At 39.8% G+C, this 7,895-nt stretch overlaps 1 long non-coding RNA gene across 1 annotated transcript; it reads right to left on the bottom strand.

Moving 5' to 3' along the window:
* Positions 1–3,280: 3,280 nt before the first annotated feature.
* LOC118511864 lies at positions 3,281–4,340 on the bottom strand. Its single transcript, XR_004906185.1, has 2 exons — positions 3,783–4,340; positions 3,281–3,725 (listed from the first exon to the last, which is right to left on the bottom strand). It is a non-coding gene; the product is annotated as an uncharacterized LOC118511864 (long non-coding RNA).
* Between the last annotated feature and the right edge of the window lie 3,555 nt (positions 4,341–7,895).

Genomic DNA, 7,895 nt, shown 5'->3' on the forward strand with positions numbered 1-7,895 from the left:
ATTGACTTACATATTGGTAGGTCAACATACCCAATAAAATTTTACATAATTAAAACACTTAATGTCCCAGGAATTTTGGGGGCAGAATTTCTAAAGGAATACACAATAAAAGTCGATAAATACTTTCAAAGCATATCCTTAAAAATTCCAGTTAACGGAGAGGTCAATGAAAGTAATATTGAAAAATTAACCATTAATAGCTTTGAATGCGATTTAGCTTCCCCCACAGAAGATTTCGAACTACTTCCACACATTGAGAAACAAGAAATAGATTGTGATGTAGTTGAAACAAGTAAGGAGATACAACTGATAGGTTCTGAAAGATATGTGGAATTGTTGAGAAAAATTAGTCTTGATCATTTAGAACAGACTACAGCAAAGGATATAAAAAATATCATTAATGATTTTAAAAATATATTTTATTTGCCAGGGGATAATTTAACATATACAGATGCAGCATCACATGAAATAGAAACAAACTCTAATATCCCCATTTACAAACGACAGTATAGATTTCCGGCAGCATTAAATACGATTATGGAGTTACATATAGAGGAAATGTTAAAACAACACATTATAAGACCTAGTAAGAGCCCTTGGAATGCTCCTGTGATGTGCATACCAAAAAAATCTGATGTTGATGGGGAAAGAAAATACCGAATTGTTGTTGATTTTCGAGCTCTCAATGCAATTACAAAGCCTTTCATTTATCCAATTCCTCGGATAGATGATATCATGGATAACATTGGCCAAAGTAAATATTTTTCCACAATTGATCTGAAATCCGGGTTTTTCCAAATACCTATAGCACGTAAAGACGCTGCGAAAACAGCATTTTCAACGTCCAAAGGACATTATGAGTTTTTAAGAATGCCAATGGGTTTGAAAAATAGTCCTTCAACTTTCCAGAAACTTATGAACACAGTTCTTTACGCTATACAACCCGTTAAGGCATTCGTGTACTTAGACGATATTGTAGTGTTTGGTGAATCAGAAGAGGAACACAATCTGAATTTGGTGAAAGTTCTAAACGGATTAAAACAGCACAACCTCAAGATTGAACCATCAAAATGTAAAATTCTTCATAAACAAATAAACTATTTGGGCCACACTATAAATGAGGAAGGGATTAAACCTACTTCAGCTAATGTAAAATCTATTTTAAATATGCCAATTCCAAAAACTCTCAAGGAGCTACGTTCGTTTTTGGGAACCATTAATTTTTATGGGAAATTTCTTCCAAACGTTTCCAATATTCGCAAACCATTGCACGAATTATTAAAGAAAAATACAAATTTTGTTTGGAATGAATGCTGTCAGCTAGCATTCGAAAAATTAAAACAACTTCTTACTTCTGAGCCTTTATTAGTACGTCCTAACTATAATGATGTTTTTGTAATCACCACTGATGCCAGTGATTACGCTCTCGGAGCAGTCCTTTCGAATGAGAAAACCATTGAAAGGCCAATTGCTTATGCTAGCAAAACTCTTGTGGGAGCAGAGAAACGATACCACCCAATCGAGAAAGAGCTTTTGGCGATCGTGTGGGCCGTAGAGCACTTTAAACATTATGTCTATGGACAGAAGTTCATCATATACACTGATCATAGACCATTAGTGTCGATATGGAGACTCAAAGAAAATTCTCCAATATTATCGCGATTGCGATTAAGGCTCCAGGGATTACAATGTGAAATAAGGTATAGAAAAGGGAAGGAGAATGTGGTTGCCGATTTTTTATCAAGGCTTCCTCAAATTAAACTGAGGGAAATACAAGAAGATGGACAAATTAAAACGGTAGCAGTCATCACACGCCAACAAATCAAGAAAAACCTTATTCCAAATAACGTAGAGGAAAGTATCGGCGGGCAAACAATGAAGGATACTAAACAGACAAATCACTGGGAAGATTTAATGAAAATGGATTTGGAAAGGGAAACAAGCGAAAAAGAAATACAGAGGAGGGACAAATTGAACAATTTAAAAGAAAAAGCAAAACTAAAATTTCAAAATTACACACCAGGTACTGATAAAGTGGAAATAGAAAGATCTGAAATTAACACCGTTCTTCAGGAGTTTCACGATGCTCCATTAGGAGGACACTTAGGAACCAGAAGAATGAAAAGAAGGATTAAGGACTTATTCTTTTGGAAGGGGATGGACAAGGATATCGAAGGGTACGTAAGAAGTTGTAAATCGTGCCAGCTCAATAAGATAGGAAGATGCAACAAAATTCCTATGCAAATCACAACCACCTCAAATTATCCTTTTGAAAAAGTATACATGGATATTGTGATTTTACCAGAATCAGAAAAAGGGAACAAATATGGATTGGTTATCCAAGATGATCTCTCCAGATATCTTATTGTAACGCCCATGGCAAATCAAGAGGCAACAACAGTAGCGAAAGCCTTTGTAGAAGAGGTTATTTGCCTTGTAGGGGTTCCTATAGAATTAGTAACAGACCAGGGCACAAATTTCATGAGTCAGGTCATGAAAGATGTATGTAAGCTTTTAAAAATTAAAAAAATTAATACTTCTGCATACCACCCTCAAGGAAATATAGTTGAAAGAGCGAATAGAGAATTAAAAATATATTTAAGACAATTTGTCGGGAAAAATTATAAAACTTGGGATAGAGTATTACCATATTTCGCTATGGAATACAATACGTGTATAAACACTTCGACAGGGTACACTCCATATGAGTTGGTTTTCGGGAGGAAAGCTAGATTGCCAACATCACTGTATAATCAAAACGAAAGGAAAAGATTGTACTCCGATTTTTGTGAAGAAATGCAAACAAAACTAAGGGAGATGCACTTGATTGCTAGGAAAAATCTTATACAATCGAAACATAAAAGAAAAAAAAAGTACGACCAGAACGCTAATGAGTGGCAACCCATGTGGGGAGAAATGGTACTGGTCCGGAACAATCAAACGGGTGAAGGGCAAAAGTTGCAAGGTATTTGGAGAGGACCGTATGAGGTGGTGGAAATACCAAGCGATCAGACGTGTACAATAAGAAATGGGAAAAGGCTAGAGAAGGTCCACAACAACAGGTTGAAGAGGTTCAACGAATAAAAAATAAAATAAATGAAAATAGAATAGATTAAAAATTTACCGAGTCTGCCCGGGATAAGGCACGTGCAAAAGGAGGAAATGCCCTGCACTAGGGTTAAGTTTAGATTAGGTAGTGTAGGGAAAACGGAGCAGATTGAGAATAGGGCATAGCTAGGGACTTAAGCAAAATTTAAAATTAGGATAAAAAAAAATGTAAATGGATATGCATCAACATTTCTATAATAATGCTAATTTAGCTGATCGGGTTTAAAATTAGGATGTTATCGATTTATAAGCTTATTATATTAATTTTTATGCATATCCATAATAAAAATTTGTAAAATTAGTGAAAAAAAAAAAAAAAAAAAAAAAAAAAAAAAAACGTTTGGCAGGCTAACTACACTTTAAGGCACACATCACACGTCACCACTGTACACACATACACTTTGCACGCACGGGTAGAACGCTACACGCACGGAGAGAAGCGGAAAGCAAACAACCGAGTTCATGGCATAGCGGCATAATATTCGATGTTCAATTTAAAGGTTGATCTGGTGCGGTTGAGCGGATGAATTTGATAGGACAAAGTTGATCGAATGCTCCCCCAGAGATTGCTCTTAGTAGAGGATTGAACAGGCACACGGCAAATTATTAGACAGCACCTTAAACAATAAGACGAAACAATAAGCACAGCGAAGCAGATTGTTCGATCCGTATACTTAGGTTGCGAGCGATGCTAATAAGCCAAGAAGCGAGAGATCCTTTATGAGAGACGAAGCGATTGCTTATACACTGCACGTTGTTGAAACACTGTGCACGTTTATTGCGACGGAAGTGGTAGGATAATTGAACAGAATTGGTAACAAGGAGACAGCATGCTTGAAATAGAAAGCACATATACAAATTTTCTTGCTATCGAAAAAAAAAAAAAAAAAAAAGTGTAATGAGATGTAGCGACCTTGGCCGCTACGATTATCAGTTTTCGATAAGGCTACGTGTAGCCGCGGCTAAACGGACGGCCGTGAGAACAAATTGCGGCTGGTTGCGAGAGGAGAACGAGCGAACCGAAATTCGAGAGAGCGAGCGATCGGACGAAGCGGAGTTCGATGATCGAACGGTTTTGCGGTGCGATGGCGAAAAAAAAAGGACGATTTTGTTAGCGGTTATCAAGGAGTTTGGTGGTGGTTTCTGGTGCGTGGAATAAAGATTAGTTGGTTTTGGCGTTGAATTAGATAAAAATATTTTATTTATAAAGGAGAAGGAAAGTAGATAGGCGTTTCACATGTTTCAAAACTCGTCATCATTCGTATAAACATAATGCAACTTTTCCTTCTAACGCTAACACTACTTACCTATTAGCCACACCCTTTGTCCAACCTACGTTGTTAGATATCGAACAAAAACATTCCTACACGCACTACAAATTCAATTACACGTCGCTGAATACAACAGCCATAATGCAACACTTACATTCCGGAACTTATCTCCTTACAATGAAATACTTTTACTCATTCATCATATTGCCTACAACAACGAAGGAAGAAAAAAAGGCAACATTTGCCATATCGCTCGTCGCTGTCCGGCATTCCTTTCGTTTGCTCGATCTCGTGCGAACCAGTAGTAAGGAAAATTATTTGTGCCATAGTTTGCTTCACCATTTCTTACCAATTCCATTCCAGTGCGCGGTACATAGTTCTGCTGCCCACATCGCATCGGAAACGGATTACGAATGGGTTAAGGGAAGCAGCAAAGCAAGGCCACAAAGAAAAAAACATTATCCTTAGCAGCCTTTCTCCCGCTAGCGCTTGCTTCGCGTTGTCTTTGCCCGTTACTGACAGGACATCTTCAAGCCGATACATTCTGTGGGGCGAGATAAAAACCAGAACGGAAAAGCCATAATCCAAGCGTGGAGAAATTATTGCACTTTCGGAATTATGATTTATACCACCATCTCACACCGACACACTCTGGCCAGCTGTGAAAGGAGACACGGACCACATCCTTCGGCAGGGTTCGCTCGCATGTTCGCCCAATCTTGTCATGCGACGTCCCGACTGGCCGCGCACATCCGCACTCCAAAGCGCACGCAAATTGCACTGTCTATTTATTTATGGGCCAGGAAAGTTGCTCAATTGTTGCTTGCGCCGCGTGCGGTCAACTTCACTGTTGTTCTAGCACTCTAGCCCGAAAACCGTCGGGGCGACGGCGCTCGAGTGGCATATCATGTTTGAGGGATATAAATTCTTGTCCCACCACTGCTTAAACTGCCATAAACGGCAGCCACACTTTCGGAATTCTTGCTGAAAGTTTTGCTGCCACCCAGGCGACCATTAGTTCCCCTTTGGGGAGGAAACAGCGTGCGAGCTGCGCTGATGAATATCTTGCCCGCACGTGAAATTCATTTCCATCAGGTGTACTAAGTTGAAAAATTATGGAAACAACCTCTCAACCCACCGGCCGGCAACACATTTGGCACCCACGGGCAACGATAAATCGGAAAGCATTCCCCAGCCCTGTCCACACCATTTCCGCACCGGCTGCCTCTGCCCGACCGGAAAAGGGGTTACATTGGGTGGGTTCGAGGTTCCAAGTGGCTTAAGGCATGCCACTTCCACCTGTGCATCGACGTCGGCCGCACACTTGCATTCGCCTTTTGCGAGTTGGCTTCATTTTTCACGCTTCCCGTTTCACCAACCACCAACCACCGGCCGCACCGACCGGTCAGCGGTATGATTCATTATGAAACAACGTAACACACCGACAAAACGAAACACTTTTCATTCCCCCGAAGCTGATTTACCCGCTCGTTGACCTTTCGATGCATGCGTTGCATTCGGGTTTTTTTTTGGGGGGGGGGGGGGGGGGGAAAGGGACCTGAGTGGTTGCATTTATTTCTGCACAATTTCGTCCACAATTAAACTTGGCACGGTCTCGCACGCTGCTGCGCGTAACAGTAATCACAAAAATAATAATAATTGCTGAATTTATTGCTCTCGTGGACTAAAATTTACGGGAGATCGAATCGAATCAATTAATCAATTAATAAATTATGAAATGTGTGTGACATTTTGAGGAAGAAAAAATTAAACAGTTGGAGAATGGAAATTTGGGACAAAATGGGATGCGAATAAAAAAAGCTTGAACAATGTTACCAGGTGCAGTTCAAATTAATCATAAAAGCACAAGCAACTTTGTTGGAGGTATAAAAAATGTCTTTTAGCAATACGGCCAGGCCGTTCTTTATGAATAAAAAAAATGTCTTTTAAACTGCAAAGTTAGGGTTTTTATAAATCGAAAAAACATAATGTACGCTATGTTTAGGTTCGGTGAACAAATAAACAAAGTAATTTAGCCTACAAATTCAAACAATCGCAAGCAAGAGCTTACTCAACATTTATAAAATGTTAAAAATGGATTATACATTTTTTTGAACACTCTCTTCTGTCTCCTTGACGCTACAACCTAGAAAGGTCTCAGACTGCCATTTTTGATCTTCAGAGACTTGATTTTACCCGTAGCAAGGTACGGGGAAGCGGTCTGGATGCGATTTGTAAAAAATACAATAAAACCTAGTTTTTAATTCTCTACAAACTTGCACAACATAATTTTTAGCAATGTCTCCAACTTTTCTAATTATTCTGAAAAAACTAGTGGCCGGATGGTTCTACTCCGTACTGTATAAAAAAGCGCGTCTGGGACTGTAGAACGTTCCCTTTGTGCGAAAACGTCAACAATCTGTTTCAGCTCTAAAATTATTTTCAGACTTTCTTCCCTGATTTCCCCAAACTTTAATTAATGTCCTTCAAGCAATTAGTTCATTCAATTGTATAACTGAAATAAGGATAAAAGGTTTCAAAAGGTTTTAGTTTTTGGTCGTCATCGGTCAAAGATTCTTCTAATTGGCTCAACGTAATTTTACATCTTCTTCACATATAGTATTTTTCTTCTTCTTATTTGGCACTACAACCTCGAGAGGTCTCGGCCTACCATTTTTGGATTTCTGTGACTTAATTTTACCCGTAGAAAAGTAGTCAGCCTTAAGTACGGGGAGGCGGTCTGGATGGGATTTGAACCCCGGGCCCTGCCGTGTGAAGACCGGCGCCGCTGTCGCCTCGGCCACCGGACCGCCCTATAGTATTTTTCTAGTAACCTTCTATTGAAGAACCTTATTCAATCATTCTGTACCCATGATGAAGAAGCTACTGATCTTAAAGATCCAAAATAGATCAAATAATGGCAAATATGCATTTTTATTTGGTCTATTTGATGAGTAAACGATAAAATTAGGCCTAGTTAGCAGATAGCTCAATTTTTAATGCATACGATAAAACAATTATAGCAGTAAGTCTATCGCCCCGAAGACATAAACCCTTCTCAAATCTGATTAAGTACGCTTAGCCACTCAGGATTTTTGGCCCCGTATGTGTGGAAGGACAATGGAGGAGCCGCTACAATGACGAGCTCTACGATGATCTCACCATCGTGCAACGCATTAAACTCACCAGGCTCCGGTGGGCTGGTCACGTCATGAGAATGACACCGGACGACCCAGCCCGTAAAGTCCTTTTAAACCATTCACATTGATCTCTGTCAATGTGGTTCGGGCGTGATAGGCCCAAATTGAGATGGAGTGATGGCGTTGATGCGTCCGCCAGAACGGCCGGGATAACGGATTGGCAGACGACGGCGCTAAACCGTGAGCGGTATCGAGGATTGTTGCACCAGGCCAAGACCGTAAAGCGGATGTAGCGCCTGATAACAAACAAACAACAAACGCTTAGCCACGTTCGAGAGAAAATTGCTTGGAAGTATATTGGGTCCCATATATTTGG

Source organism: Anopheles stephensi, chromosome 3, assembly GCF_013141755.1.
Source record: "Anopheles stephensi strain Indian chromosome 3, UCI_ANSTEP_V1.0, whole genome shotgun sequence".
NCBI classification, from domain to species: domain Eukaryota; kingdom Metazoa; phylum Arthropoda; class Insecta; order Diptera; family Culicidae; genus Anopheles; species Anopheles stephensi.